The 20236-nt window shown below is 43.0% G+C and overlaps 1 long non-coding RNA gene across 3 annotated transcripts in view; it reads right to left on the bottom strand.

The window, feature by feature from the left end:
• Positions 1-20236, bottom strand: part of LOC123744727 (uncharacterized) — a 93264-nt gene that overhangs the window by 16743 nt on the left and 56285 nt on the right. For 2 of the 3 annotated variants that reach the window (XR_006771153.1, XR_006771154.1), the window contains exon 3: positions 18273-18318. This is a non-coding gene — a long non-coding RNA (uncharacterized lncRNA). Of the gene's footprint in view, positions 1-5388; positions 6076-18272; positions 18319-20236 lie in introns of those variants that run through there. The other variant, XR_006771156.1, reaches the window with a different exon arrangement.

Below are 20236 nucleotides of genomic sequence, written 5' to 3'. Positions count from 1 at the left end.
GCTTGGCTTTCAATAACAGCTGAATTGTAAACGGAATATTTTATTATAAACAGGGTGGTTCAAGCCCTGAATGCTGATTGGTTGACAGCCGTGGTATACCACGGGTATGACAAAACATTTATTTTTACTGATCTAATTCTGTTGGTAACCAGTTTATAATAGCAATAAAGCACCTCGGGGGGTTGTGATATATGGCCAATATACCACGGCTAAGGGCTGTGTCATAAGAACAGCCCTTAGCTGTGGTATATTGGCCATATACCACACCCCCTCAGGCATTATTGCTTAAATATAGTGTGAGTACAGTGAAAGACTGTTAAAGTAAATGGAAATGTTGAGTGCCCTATATTGAACAAAACCCAGGAATGCAAAATAGTTACGGGTTTATGCATAGATTTTTGATGAGCGGCTCACATACACACGTCTACTGTAAATTACTAGTAGTATCAGCAACCTTCTCTTAAGGATCGAACTGTTTTTTCCCCCCCAATTTTCGCCTAAAATGACTTACCCAAATCTAACTGCCTGTAGCTCAGGACCTGAAGCAAGGATATGCATATTCTTGATACCATTTGAAAGGAAACACTTTGAAGTTTGTGGAAATGTAAAATGAATGTAGGAGAATATAATACATTAGATCTGGTAAAAAATAATACAAACAAAAAAACGTTTTTTTTTTCCTTACCCCCCATCATCTTTGAAATGCAAGAGAAAGGGCATTATATGACTTAGGACTCTAGGCACAATTTTGATTTTGGCCACTAGATGGCAGCAGTGTATGTGCAACGTTTTAGACTGATTCAATGAACCATTGCATTACTGTTCAAAATGTTGTATCAAGTCTGCCCAAATGTGCCTAATTGGTTTATTGAACAATTTCTGCTTATTGTTTAGTCAGGTGTATTGGAGCATTTCTGTTGACTGTGTTGCTCATCTATGTTACCTCTCAGAGAGTTGACATGTATGAAAATAAGCGGAAGAGGAGATGGTAGCACATCTAAATGCACTGTCACTTACAAATAAAATGGATTCGAATCTCAACTGGACTTCTATTCTACTAGTCAGTCATTTCAACTGTGGTCCTTTATTAAACAGATCGGATCTCTAAGCCCTGAGACCAGACACATTATAGCAATATTCAAGACTCAAAATAAATTCATAACAATTGGAAGCAAAATGATATGATGAATTATCAAGAATCTTCCATTTCTTGACCATCCATTCCTGGTGGCAATATCAAGTAGTCTTAGACAGACCTAATGAAGTCATTGTGATTCAACTAAAATACGTTGGTAAGGCTTTACATGAAGGTATCCTATTTAGCAGGGTTTTATAAAGGGTTTTTAAGTAGTTTATAGACTGTTCAGTTTGCCAGAGTGCTTCGGCTAGCACATCGCTGCATGTATCTGCTATACCACTAATCACGATTATACAATTTCAACCAAGTTATAACTGTTTATTCCTGATTTATAAACTATCTTTAAAGGATTCCTTCACCATCAATAAATATGAATAAACTACAAAACATTTATAAACTCTTCATAAATAAAGTGGGACCAATACTGGGACACTTTTTTAAGAAAACCTAGGTTAACAAGTGGAAACTTAAAAACTCTCTCTCTCTCTCTCTCTCTCTCTCTCTCTCTCTCTCAACCCAACCTCTCAGTTCGAGGTTTGGCGTGGTGGAGATGCTGAGTCATCATGCCTGTCAAGTTGTTGCCTTTTTGCAGTAGGCTGCACCATGGGCAGGAGTTGTGCATACCACAGGGAAAGCTAGGAGGTTGTACAGTTATCTCCCGGGGTGTAATTCTCAACTATACAACCTACTACCTCAGCCTGGGAGCAAGCAGTACCGCAGTCCTGGAGTCACTGGGTAGCCAGGGTCTTTGGGACAGCGATGACAATGAGTTGCAAATTGTGGTTGCAATGGCTCAGTGGGTTAGAGCATGGTGCTGCTGGCAATGCCAGGGTTGTTGGTTCGATTCCTGCACGGCTCACAATAACGTGTACTAAATGTAGCCTACTGGGTCAACTTTAAGCTGCTTTGGATACTGTAAGCGTCTGAATACGAATCTTCGAAATTGCCAATCTTTAAATAGAGGAGAGACATTCCACCAATGTACTGCACCACCATACCTAATATTTTAGTGCCTGAACCTGTCTCATTACAAAGACATAGAGAAGAATGCCGTCTTATTGGTTCACACTAATACCCATGGTTTGAAGAGTGCAACAGTTTGGGTGAAGGTCAGCTGTACGGGCCACACAGACAGAGACCTATAGAATCAAGCTTGTGAGGTCAGTTAGCACAAGTTCGGATCTACGGGTTTGTGGCTGTGGGCAGGTTTCTTCCATCCATACGTTGGTTCAATCTACACTAAGGAGTCAAGAGTATAGAATACCTAATAACATGATGAAACCACTTATTATCTAAATAATATTCTCACAGATAAGCTTGATATGGTGACTAATCGTATCCACAAGGAGGAAATACCTTGGGGCAATAATAATAATAATAATAACATAAGTTAGCAGGCTTATCTACACCTTTATCAATGGCAAAAGGTAATATGCAAATTTATTTTAATTTTTAAATATGACCGAATTTATGAACCATTTATTAACTACTATTTAACATATAATCTTGCAACAGTGTCATGGAAATTAAAATAAATTATATTTGTAATTGTTATGAATGAGGTTACTATAGTGACTTCAGTGAATATAGTCTCCTCTTTAAGTTTAAGAGAATATTAGGACAATATTATGAAATAGATTATCAGTGTTTCCAATGACAAGTTTATTATGTAGAAGATATGTGTTAGGATACAGTAAGGCTGCCACATCACCTGGAAAAAGAATTACTTAGAAAAGTCTAATCACACAAAATTCTATTTGATCCGAAGTTACAGTCAATTCTAAGTAAACAATTATAGTTCTCAATGTCTCTTTGTCAATGATTACTTCTTAACACATTTGCTTAAACTGAGGTTTTCATACTAGGTACATGGATAGTCAAAATACATTGCAATTCTAAAGAAATGACCCGCTTATTGCTCAAGTGTCACTCTGGGCTTACACATTGAGTGCTGAACTGAAAATGGAGTAAATCATAATAAAAACTTGAGAGGATGTGTGATATTTGAATGGAGTTTCACCTCCAAAAAATATATGTACAGGAATTTCCAAAGCACCCTTTTCTGCTATGAATAGATTCTCAAAGCACTCCAAACCACTAATTCAGAAATAGATACTTTACGCAAATTTTCGTTCTAACCCAATCCGCTAAAACATAATTCAGTCTTCTTCTTCAATTGCAAGCACGCAGCTCAGTGTTATCACTAAGGCTGATTCCAGATAGCACTAAGGCTGATTCCAGAGAGCATTAAGGCTGATTCCAGATAGCATTAAGGCTGATTCCAGATAGCACTAAGGCTGATTCCAGATAGCACTAAGGCTGATTCCAGATAGCACTAAGGCTTACAATCAGTGCTTCTAACTATGTTGTATCGCCTATTTGGAAAAGTCCAACTCCTCAAAAATCCAACCCTCCTTTGATGTAAAGACCATTACTAGTTCATATTTCTAGCCATAGATTCTAATTGTCTGTTTTCATACAACACTAAAACCTAAAGAAAAGGTTTGAGAAAACGTTTGATCAATCAGACTAATTGATCAAACAAGTACTTGGGCATAGATGTACTCTCAAAAAGCCTCTTGTTCAGTACAGTATCTTCCCAGAAAATCATGTCTAACCTAGCAATCAAAGTAACTCAATTCAATTGCATTGATAGCAATAAAACATGTAACACATCTCTCGTGAGGATTTACTACAAATACATTGCTTCTTTGGGAACTGATCAAATTGGACACTCCCAACCTAATATAAGCCATAAACTATGCAGATTTGAGTGGTCCCCATCCTACATGGACAGAGAATGAATTTAGTAAATCAACTCATTTCTTAATAATTGTACCTTTTGGAAAGTTTATCTTGACAAGTCATTGTGATTGTGAACAAGGTGTCTTTGATGATTGTGTTTCATAATCATTTCCATCATTTGGGGATAATTAACATTGCCTTTCTCAAATGTATTGTTGCTAACTAAACTAAGTGGAGGATGACAAAATAGTATTGCTGCGATCGAAAAACTCATTTAAAGAGGTACTGCTGTTTGTGTATTAATTACATTATATTTCAAAGAGGGCTAACTGCAGTCATCTCCAATATCCATATTTAGGATATTTCATTACTTGTTCTTTAGACTTTGAGTCCCACAAACCAATCTGCTGTTTATTTTACCGGCCTCCTCACAGTAGTGAGAGCACATCCCCAGGAAACAGTTGTTCATTAAATCACACGAACACTACAAAGCTTAAGACTAAAATGCCTCACCCCAGGTGTATCAGTGTGTTGACCCATTTTTCTACCACCTACACAAATCACATTGAAGAAATATATTGGAATCGTTGCTTGTATATAGTTAACAAACCAAAACAGAAATTCTTCAAGGTGCAACGTGAATTGAATAGACTTCAATGGATCGAAATGGAATTGCATGCTTCACGTCACGCATTGGTTTTCTACCGTTCTGAAATTGTTAAGATAATCCATCCACCTCTTCATAGATAAAAATACCATATGAGAAACATTTTATTGATCAAAATGAGGATGTACGATAGATATTTTAGCAGATAATTCTATGTGTTACTGTGAAGTGACAAGTGGCCTAAAAGAATAAGTCAATTTGAACTTTCAGAGCCCAAAGTTGGTTTCCTTCTTGTTTCCCTCCACTTGAGTTGAAATCAACAGATTTGACTTTGAAGCTGCTGCCAAGTTCTTCAAACTGTGTTAGTGGAGCTGTGCCAAGAAGTTAAAAGACACCTTGAGAATAGTGGGACAAAAGGGGCAGCGGGGGCCAACCACACCCTAGAAGCCCTAGCATCAGACCCAGTGGAGCAGAGCCCCTCGCCCCTGCATGGGGGTGGAGAGGTTAAATGCACCAGGGTGCTACCGTGAACACACTCTCAGAGAGACAGAACAGAGCACAGAGCACAGACCCTGGGATCGCTACAGCCACCACCACCATCGCTCGACAGCAAGCAAACACAACAACACTAAGACAATCTGAAACGCAGGGAGATTCAAAGAGAGGTAGGTACGCGACACGTCATCGAAATGCCTAGAAATGCAAACAAAACGTACATCCAGGAACAGGTAGGCCCTAACGCTACACTGAAAAGTGGAAACACCACAAAAAGAGAAATGTATAGCTACGGTTGAAACAGTGAGGTTGGAGAAACTATATGAGAGAGAGAGAGAGAGAGAAAGCTGGAAGACGAGGAAGAAGCACCAGCGAGCTTGAAAGCATGTTAATAATGACTTACCGATTGTCTTTTTATTGTTTCCAAATGTTTTCTCTCTCTACTCAGGGCGCCTACAGCACTTGGCAGAAGGTCCACTGTGACCCACAAGGAAACAAAACACAAACATGCAACTAACGAACCCATCAAAAAGGCAATAGAAAAGAGAGAAAGAGTGAGACAAAGAAAAATAGGCAGAGAGAGAGAGGAAGGAAGAGGAAGGAAAGGAAAGCTGGCTGAGAGAGAACTAAAAGACAAAAAACGAAATAACAAAGATAGATTTCCCTGTTTATAAGAGTTGGATTTTCATCATGATAATGAAACGATAAATAAGAAAGAACGAATATTTTCAGCCAGTAAAACCTCTGTGTTCTACTAACCGGGTGCCTGCTTAACGGCCAAATGACAGGCAACATCTGTTTGTAAGAAAGCCAAGATCGACTCTTAAAAAAATGGTCTTGATTCTCTCTTTCACTCTCTCTCTCTCTCTCTTTCTCTCTCTCTCTCTATTGCTCTCTTTCACTGCCTCACTCTGTTGAATAAAAGCGAAAGAAAGAAGAGACTGTGGAAATTCGTCGAAAGGGAAAATGGAGTTGTGCCCCAGCCCCTTCACCTCTTTAACCTCGCCCCTTCCGCTAACGCTTCTCTTTCCCAGCTGGAGAGAGAGAGCCCAGGTACACCACAGTCCTCCCCCCAACACACACACCTCTGCCGTTCCCCCACACCTCCCAACAAATACACACACAAGCATAGACACGCACACAACCACATGGGCACAGACAAATGCGCGCGCGTGCGCACACACACACACACACACACACACACACACACACACACACACACACACACACACACACACACACACACACACACACACACACAGACACTTCTGGAAGACTTCCCTGCACCAAAAATAAATACCCAATCTGCAGTTCGCTTTGGCCCCAGACTGATAGAAAAGAAGAAGTCATTTTGGCAGCTTGGTATTCATTACTGTAGCAGATCCCTTCACATAGATGCAAACCGTTCCCCCCACAGTCTGGAAGTAGCTTCAGATACAATATCACTACTACTGCTAACCCATGTGTCCTCCTGCTATTCTGAACTAAACTAAACACACACTGCCGATATCTATTGACATGTGTGTGTGTGTATTTCAATGAAAAAGGAATCCATTTTTTCCATCTGAGCTCCCATACAGTATGGTTCAGGTTATAGTGCCTGTGTCACCCTGTCACTGTGCTGTACAGTATATCACTGGATTACATCCATGTTGTAGCACATCTAACAATCTGAGGTGAATAAATATAGCATTGAGCAATGCACACGTATATAAATCACGAGCGACAAACCCAAAATAAGCCGTCAAGATAAACAATGATAGCATAAAGTATTAGTTGCCCTGCACTGTTATCGAGTGTGGGCTATCACCATCAGTGTTCAGAACGCACGCACACACACACACACACACACACACACACACACACACACACACACACACACACACACACACACACACACACACACACACACACACACACACACACACACACACACACACACACACACACACACTCACACAGAGAAATGCTTATTAACTTGTTATTAGCATGTATGAGTCTTTAACGTGTGTTATATCAAGGCATATAATGTCTTTCTATGTATCAATGTATTTCTACAATGGCTGGTATTTAGTCAGGATAAAGGGGTTATGAATGCTTAGGACAAGTCTTATAATGCATCACGACCATTACGACCATATCATAATGCATATAGGCGTTAAGTAAAGTGTTCCCGACTTCTCTGAATCCTAGCCTCCGCTTCCCCTTCAATAACCTGATGCTGACACGCTGACATGGGCATAACCCCGGGCTGCCAGACAGACAGCCAGACAGACAGACAGACAGACAGCCAGACAGACAGCCAGACAGACAGCCAGACAGACAGACAGACAGACAGACAGACAGACAGACAGACAGACAGACAGACAGACAGACAGACAGACAGACAGACAGACAGACAGACAGACAGACAGACAGACAGACAGACAGACAGACAGACAGACAGACAGACAGACAGACAGACAGACAGACAGCCGGCACAGTGTTTACTTGAGGGTATTCACACACAGCCAGCAAATGGAGCACAACAACCAAAGAGGTCCTATTAAATGACTCATTCCTAATTCTATGATAACAACAGAACACAATGAAGAATACCCATTAGAAATAAACGTGAACCAGCAACCAGCATTCACAGTGTTCTGCATGCTCAATTGTAACGAAGGGTGGAGGGGAAATGGTGTTACATGTGCATTACAATAAATAAGCGATGAGTGCATGCAGCCAATGAGTGATTGTCTTTATGTTCAATTACAGTAAGAAGACACTGTGTCCCACCCCTTCCAAATTTCCACCCTCTCCCTCTTCTGCCCCTCTCGCTCTCTCTGATATTCCACTCACGCACTACTGCGGCAGCCCTCCACCAATGCCTTGAATTAATCCACACAGCAGCGCCAAAAGTTTTCCAAGCCACAATCGCTCACCCCAGGGATGTCAATTAGCATGAGTTGGCATTGATTAGTATAGTCTAAAATTCTCCTCATGAGTTTATGATTGTTATCTGGGATCGTCATCAACGTCTGAGGAATGTGTCTGTCTGGAATGGAGACAGGACACCACTAAGAGGATCATCGGACCCCAGCCAAGCTGGAGAGGGCCATATGAGCCAATGTATGGAAGGATGCAGAGGGATGAAGTGTGCTCTTGTTCTCCAGTGACTGTGAGATCTGTTCTATCGCCACTGCCTGGCTGTCTGTCTGTCCAGCCCTGTGGCACATAGACCAGAAGAGCCAGAGGCAGACGCACACCCAAACCCACAAATTCAAAACCAGGATCCTAACCTCTCTTCCCGCTCCTGCCTTTTCTACAGGGAGTCAGTCAGTCAGCTTTCCCTCTCTGCTCCCTCCCTCCCTCACTCCATCTGTGTCTCTTTACCTCTCCCACTTTTCTTCCCCATCTCTCTCTCTCTCTCTCTCTCTCTCTCTCTCTCTCGCTCTCTCTCTCTCTCTGTGTGTCCCTAGATGACCTGGCCCAAATGAGCGTCAGTGCCCAGTGGGAGAGGGCACAGCTGGTGTTGCGGGCGACTGCCACCGCTGACAGTCTGTCCTTTCACAGCCCTCCCTCTCTACTCAGCAAGCCCGGCATTAGCTGTAGTTGCTAGTCAGGAGAGAGAGAAAAAAACAGTCACTCGCAACAAATGTTGTCGGCCATATTAGCTAGCTGCTTAGACCTATATCTAGGAGGAGGATGAGGAGGAAGAGGAGGAGGAGGTGGAAGGGAGGAGGAGGAGACAGAGCATCAATGAGAGTAATGGAAAGTATCAGTTCTGTCCAATCACAGAAGTGGTGCTTGATAACACCAGGAAGTGTTATGGCCCAATATGGATTGACAGGTACAGTAGCAGTTGGCAACTGTAATGAGCTTTAGGTGTGTGTGTGTGTGTGTGTGTGTGTGTGTGTGTGTGTGTGTGTGTGTGTGTGTGTGTGTGTGAACAGAAACACAACAAAAATATATCCTGCCAATACAGTGGCCAACAGACTGTTAAATTGCCATCACTAGGCAGCTTCCATACGGTTACTTAACCCTGCACCTTAGAGGCTGCTGCCCCATATACATAGACTTGGAACACTAGTCACTTTAATAATGTTTACATACTGCTTTAGTCATCTCATAAGTATATACAGTGTTTATTCTACTGTATTTTAGTCTATGCCACTCGGACATTGCTCATCCTAATATTTATATATTCTTTCATTCCATTCCTTTATTTTGAGGTTTGTGTGCATTATGTGTATTGTTGTGAACTGTTAGATATTACTGCACTGTTGGAGCTAGAAACACAAGCATTTCGCTACACCTGCAATAACATCTGCTAAACACGTGTATGCGACAAATACAATTTGATTTCATTTGAATCTGCACGAGTCAAGGGCCAAAATAAGTATTCGAAGACGGTGAAGCGGATTGCAAATTCCATTTATACATGGCAGTCGTCAGCAGCTGTGACAAATAGTGTCGACCATATAATGTATTAGCAACAGTTATTTGGAAAATTGGAAAAGAGGTATTAATTGTCACACCCGAAACTGTCAATACCAAAACAAAGTTGTATTTTGTTGTGGTAGTGACACTGTTGTGACACAAACTGCTCTCCCACATATTGCATAGCAGCCCCTGATTGACACGTCAACATGATGAAGCGATGTGCATATTTACATTGAAATCAAACAGACTAATTCCATTCCGTTTGAAGAGAAAGCAGCGATGCTTTTGGCAAGAGAGAAGGAACAGGGGAAAGAAATCAATACCGGCAGACAAGGTAGGTTCCTTTCTTTTGTTTCTGAACATCAGATTAGGTTTAAAACTACACATTCAGTATGCCCAAAAGCAATTCAAGGGCAAACAGTTCAAGCCGTTGGGATAACAGCATCAGAACACACACAGATTCTTACTGTAGTCTTTTCATTTCTCTTTAACTCATTCTTCATCTCTTCTCCATAACAACCCTCTCAACCCCGAACAGGCTTTATTTTCACTATACACAGCCCTTTTCCCACTATCTCAGTCCTCCTTTCTTTTTCTCTCTGTCTTTCTTCATCCCTTTACCCCTCTCTCTGCCTTTCTTCATCCCTTTACCCCTCTCTCTGCCTTTCTTCATCCCTTTACCCCTCTCTCTGCCTTTCTTCATCCCTTTACCCCTCTCTCCATCCCTTTACCCCTCTCTCTGCCTTTCTTCATCCCTTTACCCCTCTCTCTGCCTTTCTTCATCTCTCTCTCTCTCTCTCTGCCTTTCTTCATCTCTCTCTCTCTCTGCCTTTCTTCATCTCTCTCTCTCTCTCTCTCTCTCTCTCTCTCTCTCTCTCTCTCTCTCTCTCTCTCTCTCTCTCTCATTTACAAATCCTCCTGTGAAGGACAGCCCAAGTGAGCTCCATGGCAACCTGGCGCGTCGCCATCTCATTACACTGCCAATTGATTCTGGTCCTCCACCACACTGCTGTCCCCTGCCAGCCCACTTCCCATCATGCACCTGACAGCCACTGCAAAGTAAATGGTAAGAGATATGTTAGATGGTGTGTGATGGGTACTGGGTGTACACAAAGCAAAAATCTGTAATGGTTTATTTAAAGCCGGCAAGTTAAAAGGCATTATGATAGTTATAATGCATCATAAGCACTCCCTTATAATAGCTTACAAGGAAATATGATCCTGACTTAATAACAGCTATTAGTGGATGTTAAAAAATCCAGTATTTTAATGCCATGGAAAGATATGATATGCTACATTCCCATTATTTTACATTACATAATGGAATTCTTGCATCTGTCCATGAGAATAACTTGCTGCTTGGTACAAAAAGTCAATTTTTCATGTAAATGCCCTCATTATGAGCCCATACCCTGTCAAGTGTTTCTCTTTCATCCTTCCAAAAACCTTTCTAACCAAGCACGGAAATACATACTTGTCTATAACCATGCCAGAAATCCCTCTTCGAGGTCTGAATAGCACAAAGAGTTTGCAAGATGTGGCTACAGTATAGCACAAGTCCATCATTCCAAGAGGGGTGGCCTTTGAGAAACCAAACAATGAGGAAAAAAAGTAACACATGCATAACTTGTTTCGTAATGGACTTCTCCTTCTCCGGGGGTTGTTTCGGAACACAAAGACAGTGCACATCTGGCGCACACAGGACAGGGGGGAAGCCAGCAGGGAAGATAGTGAGAATGGGACCGAAGAGTTTCCAGCTGAGCCAGATTATCATTCTCAGGGCAACAGGTGGCTCTGCAGCCACCACACTGGAACTCAATACCATGCAGGAGGGCCCCGGGCCCCAATCCCAGCCCCAGACTCTGGCCCCTGATCAACGGAGCATCTTCCAAAAAGTAGCCAATTAGGTAAAAATGTGAAATGCAGGAACCCATTAGTGTGCGTGTGTGTGTGTATATGTGTATGTGTATGTGTGTGTGTGTGTGTGTGTGTGTGTGTGTGTGTGTGTGTGTGTGTGTGTGTGTGTGTGTGTGTGTGTGTGTGTGTGTGTGTGTGTGTATGTGTGTGTGTGTGTGTATGTGTGTGTCGCTGTGCGTGTCTCTGTGTGTGTGCTTGGCCAAATACAAATAACGATAACAATAATAACGATTATTACACCGATAAATAGGATGAAAAAAGGGAATCTCATGCTTATCTGAAAATGTGAGGCCATTCTCCTCACGTGTCATTATTGTCATTATTGAAATCAACATGTTAAGCATAGTTATTGGACAATTGCTCATTAGGATGGAAATTTATGAAGTCAGTGTTGAAAAGGGAACTTTTACATTTCCTTGCTGTAAAACAGTATATGGGAAGATATATCGGTACGTTTTGTCCCCCCCAAAAAAATCTAAGTTGGTATCGAACCCAAATAAACATATCGGTCGGGGTCTAATTGGAAGGCCTTATAGTTTGTCAGTAAGTACTAAACCCAAAGGAAACTGGCTCTAGCCATTTTTATTCCCAGAAAATCACTACATAGCTTTCAACTATTTCTTGAAGCACATACAGTTGAAGTCAGAAGTTTACATACACTTACGTTGGAGTCATTAAAACTCGTTTTTCAACCACTCCACAAATTTCTTGTTAACAAACTATAGTTTTGGCAAGTCTGTTAGGACATCTACTTTGTGCATGACACAAGTAATTTTTCCAACAATTGTTATCAGACACATTATTTAACTTATAATTCACTGTATCACAATTCCAGCGGGTCAGAAGTTTACATACACTAAGTTGACTGTGCCTTTAAACAGCTTGGAAAATTCCAGAAAATTCCGTCATGGCTTTAGAAGCTTCTGATAGGCTAACTGATATCATTTTAGTCAATTGGAGGTGTACCTGTGGATGTATTTCAAGGCCTACCCTCAAACGCAGTGCCTCTTTGCTTGACATCATGGGAAAATCAAAAGAAATCAGCCAAGACCTCAGAAAAAAAATTGTAGACCTCCACAAGTCTGGTTCATCCTTGGGAGCAATTTCCAAACGCCTGAAGGGACCACATTCATCTGTACAAAGAAGAGTACGCAAGTATAAACACTATGGGACCACGTAGGCGTCATACCGCTCAGGAAGGAGACGCGTTCTGTCTCCTAGAGATGAACGTACTTTGGTGTGAAAAGTGCAAATCAATCCCAGAACAACAGCAAAGGACCCTGTGAAGATGCTGGAGGAAACAGGTACAAAAGTATCTATATCCAAAGTAAAATGAGTCCTATATCGACATAACCTGAAAGGCCACTCAGCAAGGAAGAAGCCACTGCTCCAAAACCGCCATAATAAAGCCAGACTACGGTTTGCAACTGCACATGGGGACAAAGATCGTTCTTTTTGAAGAAATGTCCTCTGGTCTGTTGAAACAAAAATTGAACTGTTTGGCCATAATGACCATCATTATGTTTGGAGGAAAAAGGGGGAGGCTTGCAAGCCGAAGAACACCATCCCAATTGGGAAGCACGGGGGTGGCAGCATCATGTTGTGGGGGTGCTTTGCTGCAGGAGGGACTGGTGCACTTCACAAAATAGATGGCATCATGAGGATGGAAAATTATGTGGATATATTGAAGCAACATCTCAAGACATCAGTCAGGAAGTTAAAGCTTGGTAGGAAATGGGTCTTCCAAATGGACATTGACCCCAAGCATACTTCCAAAGTTGTGGCAAAATGGCTTAAGGACAACAAAGTCAAGGTATTGGAGTGGCCATCACAAAGCCCTGACCTCAATCCTATACAAAACTGAAAAAGCGCGTGCGAGCAAGGAGGCCCACAAACCTGACTCAGGTACACCAGCTCTGTCAGGAGGAATGGGACAAAATTCACCCAACTTATTGTGGGAAGCTTGTGGAAGGCTACCCGTAACGTTTGACCCAAGTTAAACAATTTAAAGGCAGTGCTACCAAATACTAATTGAGTGTATGTAAACTTCTGACCCACTGGGAATGTGACGAAAGAAATAAAAGCTGAAATAAATCATTCTCTCTACTATTATTCTGATATTTCACATTCTTAAAATAAAGTGGTGATCCTAACTGACCTAAGACAGGGAATTATTACTAGGATTAAATGTCAGGAATTGTGAAAAGCTGAGTTTAAATGTATTTGGCTAAGGTGTATGTAAACTTCCCACTTCAGCTGTAGATGTTGTTGAGGATAATTTAGATTGACTATAGTATAGCAAGGGTTTCACAGCTTACTAATAGTGCATCTCACCACACTGTACAGGACAAACTGAGGGTAGCACAGTACCAGTTCATTCAAATCTGTTGAAAACTGATATTGATCTCAATTATCCATTCTCAGAAAGGTGTAAACACAGAAGAATTCTGTTCATCTGGAAGGCCTCGCATATATAAACCATCGATGAATCGATAAATGCTGCTTTGGAGATGGAAAATGGCTGCTGGCACTGGGGGTAGCTGGTTGCCAATGCGGGTCTCCATCAGCACATGTCTGAATGTACATGGGTTGTTTGAGGACACAGTAATTTATGCTACTCGATCCTGACAAAAGACAGCCAGCAAGCGAGAGAGAGGGTGCCTGGCCCTGGGAATAAGCATGCCAGGAATGTTAAGAGCTGAGACTGCTGGCTCAGTGCTGCCTCCAGATGTGGGAAGAAAGGCTTTATGCTGGCTAGCTACCTGGAGAGGAGAGGCTGCAGTGCATGCTACTTAGCCTGTCCGTTGAGGTAGGAGGCAGGGAGGAAGGAGAGATGGACTGTGTCTCCAATCACACCCTATTCCCCATGTAGTGTACTACTTCCTATTGCTTATAGTGCACTACTTTTAACCAGAGTCATTTGTTGCAAGTCACAACTTACTCACCTTATAGTGCACTAGGCTACTTTTGACCAGAGCCAAAAATAGTTCAATATATAGGTGTGGCTCTGGTAGTTGATAGTACTGATGTGAGACATAGCCAAGCCCCCCCCCCCCGCTCCTCTCCTTCACTCATGACAATGGCCTTGTCCTCTGTTGAGTCCATAGTCCTTACTTTCCTTTGATTGACAACCATAAGCCTATAAACTAAGACTCTCCCAGACCGGTTTCAAACACTGAAAACTTGCTAGCTAACATCCTTACTTGCATTTTGTGTGGGTATCCCCTCTACAAAATGAACAAAACAATTTTGGAACAAAAAACACATGATTATAAATAAACATCCAAAGTGTGAGGCCTGGGTTGAGAAAGACTATAGAGTTTTGATGTCATTTCATTTTGTGCATATTTTGATTGTATATGTAATGTGTAATTTGAGACCCTCAGCCTCTGCTATGGCTGGGGCTAGGAGAGCCATTACTGAGTAATGAATGTGTGACCTGAAGGTCTGCACCTGCTGTGGGGAGCCCACAACTTCCTCTCTCTCCTCAAGATCTGGAGGAGGCCCATCATTTCTCTTCTGTGAATCACTTCCAGGACCTCTAAGACAGCAGCAGCCAACAGTAGAGCTAGTGGGATCCTAAGGTAGGCAGGGCTGGAGGCACCACTGGGATTTTCACTTAAACCTTACCATTAGGAATGATGAACACAGGCATGCACACACACGTACACACGCATGCAGCTGGTGGCATCTTCATTCGGGAGGTTGGGCTTATAGTAATGGCTGGAACGGAATTAATGGAATGGTATCAAACGCATCAAACACATGGTTTTTATGTTTTTTAATACCGTTCCATTTATTCCATCCATCATTATGACCGTCCTCCCCTCACCAGCCTCCTGTGGGGTAGAGGATAGCGTATCTGCCCAGAAAATCAGGGGGTGTCAGCTAGGTTAATCTCAATCACTCTCTGCAACTGTAGAGATACTGTGTGTCTGTACACTCTTAGAAAAAAGGGCTCCAAAAGGGTTATTTGTCTGTCCCCATAGGAGAATCCTTTTTGATTCCAGGTAGAACTCTTTTGGGTTCCATGTAGAACCCTCTGTGGAAAGGATTAGGGTTAGGGAACCCAAAAGGGTTCTATTATGGGGATAGCCGAAGAACCGTTTTAGGTTCTAGATACCACCTTTTCTTCTAAGAGTGTATGCAGTGAGTGTCGGGATTTGGAAATATTCACCCTAACTCTCGTCATCATATACTGTAGGCTTATGGCGATGGTCCGGATTTCTCTTGCTACTGAGAGTCGAACTTGGGAGAGAGTTTGCTGGCTTCCCTCAAAACACATGTTTCCCATTAATTGTCGAAGGGAACGTTTTCCGATTAGAAGAGCCTGGGGGATTCCGCTAAAAGGACAAGGTCTCTAAATTGTATTCCATCACACATGAAAACAGAGCTCTGTCATCTTCACACAAACTACAGTACGGTTTTAAAGACCTCCAACTCTCAACCTCTAGAGACCCCTTTCTCAGAAAAATAAAAGCTGTTCTTTAAAACAATAGTGGCGGTGGGTATATGATAGCTTTTGAAAAATTACAAAACTTAATTGATACTGAAAATTGCATTTGTTTTGGTACTAGACCAGATGCTGCCCACACAGTCAGTTATGGGGTTGTGCGTTGATAATAATCACATGAACATGTTCTGTGAGCCTTCCTGACATATCTACAGTACACAGTATGATGAGAGAGTGGTTCAAAAGACTGACGACACTTAGACCTGAACCATATTTGTAAATGTTATTATTTATTTTTTTTCTCTTTTTTCAATGGCTCCTGAGTGGTGCAGCGGTCTAAGGCACTGCATCCCAGCTAGAGGTGTCAATACAGACCCTGGCTCAATTCCAGGCTGTATCACAACCGGCTGTGATTGGGAGTCCCATTAGGTGGTGCACAATTGGCCCAGCGTTGTTAGGGTTTGGCCGAGGTAGGCCGTCTTTGTAAATAAGAATTTGTTCTTAACTGACTTGCCTAGTTAAATAAAGGTTAAATAAATACATGAAACATATAATACCCCTCCCTTCCTCTCCCTTCCTCTGTCTCTGTCAAAAGGCTGATGATACTTTGACCAGAACCCATATACCCCTCTCACTTCTTCTCTCCCTCCCATTCTCTGTGTCTTTCCATCGTGCCAGGCCCCTGCTGGACTAGCTTTGTTTTTTAATAGGGGCTAATACTCAAGCCTGGCTCCTTCCCGTGGGGACGGGCCCTATGAATACCCCCAGTGTGTTCCTGCTCATTCTCTCAGGGAATGCCAATGCCATGAGGTAAGGAGCCTTTGTACCAGACCAGAGCAACACACACACACACACACACACACACACACACACACACACACACACACACACACACACACACACACACACACACACACACACACACACACACACATATACTGGTCAAGTGGTGCCAACGGCCCTCAGTAGGTACTATTGTAAACTCACTCACTCCCACTCACTCTTTCAAGCAGTACTGAATGTCCTGCAGAAAGTGTTTGGAATTTAGGAAGCGCATGGATATTTTTTTCCCCAACGTGCCCATTGTCTGAATCAATAAAGATTTCGAAGGTTGAATACCCACACAGGTTGACGGGAAAAAAAGCAAGGATGATTCCATAAGAGCTGTAACACTTTGTAAGACATTATACTACATCAGCTTTTGACATCATTGCGCTTAAATGTAGATAAGATTTTGGCTTCCGCATACTATGTTGAGCTCTCGTCGTTTCGAGGGCTCCTCAATCCCACAATACCTCTTCATGGGCTCTGATCAGCCAGCGACCACACAGTGAGTGAGATTATTAAAACGGCCCCCGATGCAGCTCTGGGGGGCAGAGAGACAGAGAGAAGAGGGCAGTGTGTACCCTCAAGAGGGCATCCAAGGGGGTCTTTGTGTTCACAGGAGCATCTTCTCAGGCTAAACGAGGCCAGGCCAGGCCAGACCAGGCCAAGCTAAACAGGCTGCTACCAGAATGCTGAGCCAGCCATGTATTTGTGCTGTGACCTCCTCTATTGCAGTGGGGCTTCACATAACTCTCTCCCCTTCTCTCTCTCTGTCTCTGTCTGTCTCGCTCTGTCTCTGTCTGACTCTCTCGTCTCTCTCTCTCTCTCTTGCTCTCTCTGACTCTGACTGTCTCTGACTCTCTCTCTCTGTCTCGTCTCTCTCTGTCTCTCTGTCTCTCTCTGACTCTGACTGTCTCTGACTCTCTCTCTCTGTCTCGTCTCTCTCTGTCTCTCTCTGACTCTGACTGTCTCTGACTCTCTCTCTCTCTTGTCTCTCTCTTGTCTCTCTCTGTGTCTCTCTGTGTCTCTCTGTCTCTCTCTGTCTCTCTGTCTCTCTCTGTCTCTGACGCTCTCTCTTGTCTCTCCTCTTCTTTTGGAGGTGGAACCTTTCTCAAGGTCAGTACCAGTGGTTTCAAAGGATGAGAGCGCTGGAAAGAGAGAAAGAGAGAAAGGAGAGGATTGTGTCCTCAATCGATATACAAAAGGACTAGAGACATCCTTGTGGACAGGCATTGGACGGGTTTGAGAAGGGTTTGGACTGGAGACTTGGGTTTTGCATGTCAATGGAAGTGACTAGAGAGATGAATGACTTTCAGCTCTTCAGTAATATTTGGTCATGCTAAACAGGTGACCCACAGCTGATTATAATAAATACCTTTACCTAGTCATTTCAATTGCTGACATACAGTATTTCCGATAAAACCTCACGTAACTTTACAATTCATCGTATGCACAGTCGGAAATCACATTTTGATAGAGTAGGGTCAGGTCGACAGAATAATTACTGAGTATGAATCAAAGTAGGGAAAACAAAGACACGGAGAGTTTCAGAGTAGACCTAGATATCATGATCCTAGCCATATTATCATATACCGGAACAAAATGATGAAATGGGCATCCTCACAAAGGGCACTCAAACAGTGGGATCAGAGAGAACATGCACTGACCTGCCTCCACTCGTCTCTCTCTCAGTCTCTCCTCAGTCCACAGCATCTGCAAATGGAAACAAAGGTCTGGTCAGATCAGGTGAAACAGGCCAAAGAACAGAATTAAATAGAACATTTTCTCTATAGTATATGGGCCAAAGCATATAACGGAAAAGGTTCCAGAAAATAGATGAAATAATGTACAGTACCATATCATCATATCAACCCACGTGACCCTACAGCGCTGTGTATACCATTAGCGATGGACCACGTGACCCTACAGCGCTGTGTATACCATTAGCGATGGACCACGTGACCCTACAGCGCTGTGTATACCATTAGCGATGGACCACGTGACCCTACAGCGCTGTGTATAACATTAGCGATGGACCACGTGACCCTACAGCGCTGTGTATAACATTAGCGATGGACCACGTGACCCTACAGCGCTGTGTATACCATTAGCGATGGACCACGTGACCCTACAGCGCTGTGTATACCATTAGCGATGGACCACGTGACCCTACAGCGCTGTGTATACCATTAGCGATGGACCACGTGACCCTACAGCGCTGTGTATACCATTAGCGATGGACCACGTGACCCTACAGCGCTGTGTATAACATTAGCGATGGACCACGTGACCCTACAGCGCTGTGTATACCATTAGCGATGGACCACGTGACCCTACAGCGCTGTGTATACCATTAGCGATGGACCACGTGACCCTACAGCGCTGTGTATACCATTAGCGATGGACCACGTGACCCTACAGCGCTGTGTATACCATTAGCGATGGACCACGTGACCCTACAGCGCTGTGTATACCATTAGCGATGGACCACGTGACCCTACAGCGCTGTGTATACCATTAGCGATGACCCTACAGCGCTGTGTATACCATTAGCGATGGACCACGTGACCCTACAGCGCTGTGTATACCATTAGCGATAGACCATGTGACCATGCTGCAGCGGTATAGCTGAGCAGGTTGTTGACTCGTTTGGCTAATGGAGGGGAGTACAGTATAGCGACAATAACATTTCCCACTGCTCATTTGCATTAATGCAAATTAATAGCATATCGAAAACCACAAGCAAAGAAGAATTCAAGTAACACTTCCTCCATGTAATATCGCACGACAGAGGATATTTCAGGAATTTTCCTGAAATGACAGTGAAATGACAAACTCCCACTTAGTCTTGGAAATGCACTTGATCACATGACACCAGGAGAGCCTTCGGTGGTCAATTGTATGCAGCACTAGTAGCGCAATCAAAAGCTCTTAACAGACTCGCTTAACAGACTTGCGTTGACTCTTTCTTTTGACGTAGGCTACTTCACATACTCAGCCTGTGACCTCCGCACATAATAAAACCCAACTAATTATCCTCAATGCATGAAGTACCAAGAGAGTATCGTCTGTTCCAGATTGGCTAGGCTCTGGGCTCTACACATAGGCCTGTGAGGTCTGCTAGGTTCTGGGTTCTACACATAATCCTGTGGTCTGCTAGGTTCTGGGTTCTACACATTATCTTGTGGTCTGCTAGGTTCTGGGTTCTACACATTATCTTGTGGTCTGCTAGGCTCTGGGTTCTACACATATTCCCGAGGTTGGCTAGGCTCTGGGTTCTACACATAATCCTGTAGTCTGCTAGGCTCTGGGTTCTACACATAATCCTGTGGTCTGCTAGGCTCTGGGTTCTACACATAATCCTGTGGTCTGCTAGGCTCTGGGTTCTACACATAATCCTGTGGTCGGATAGGCTCTGGGTTCTACACATAATCCTGTGGTCTGCTAGGCTCTGGGTTCTACACATAATCCTGTGGTCTGCTAGGCTCTGGGTTCTACACATAATCCTGTGGTCAGCTAGGCTCTGGGTTCTACACATAATCCTGTAGTCTGCTAGGCTCTGGGTTCTACACATAATCCTGTGGTCGGCTAGGCTCTGGGTTCTACACATAATCCTGTAGTCTGCTAGGCT

The sequence above is a fragment of the Salmo salar genome, chromosome ssa09 (genome assembly GCF_905237065.1).
Source record: "Salmo salar chromosome ssa09, Ssal_v3.1, whole genome shotgun sequence".
NCBI classification, from domain to species: Eukaryota; Metazoa; Chordata; class Actinopteri; order Salmoniformes; family Salmonidae; genus Salmo; species Salmo salar.
The sequence above is the reverse complement of the archived record's forward strand: the minus strand, read 5'-3'. Positions and strand labels throughout refer to the sequence as shown.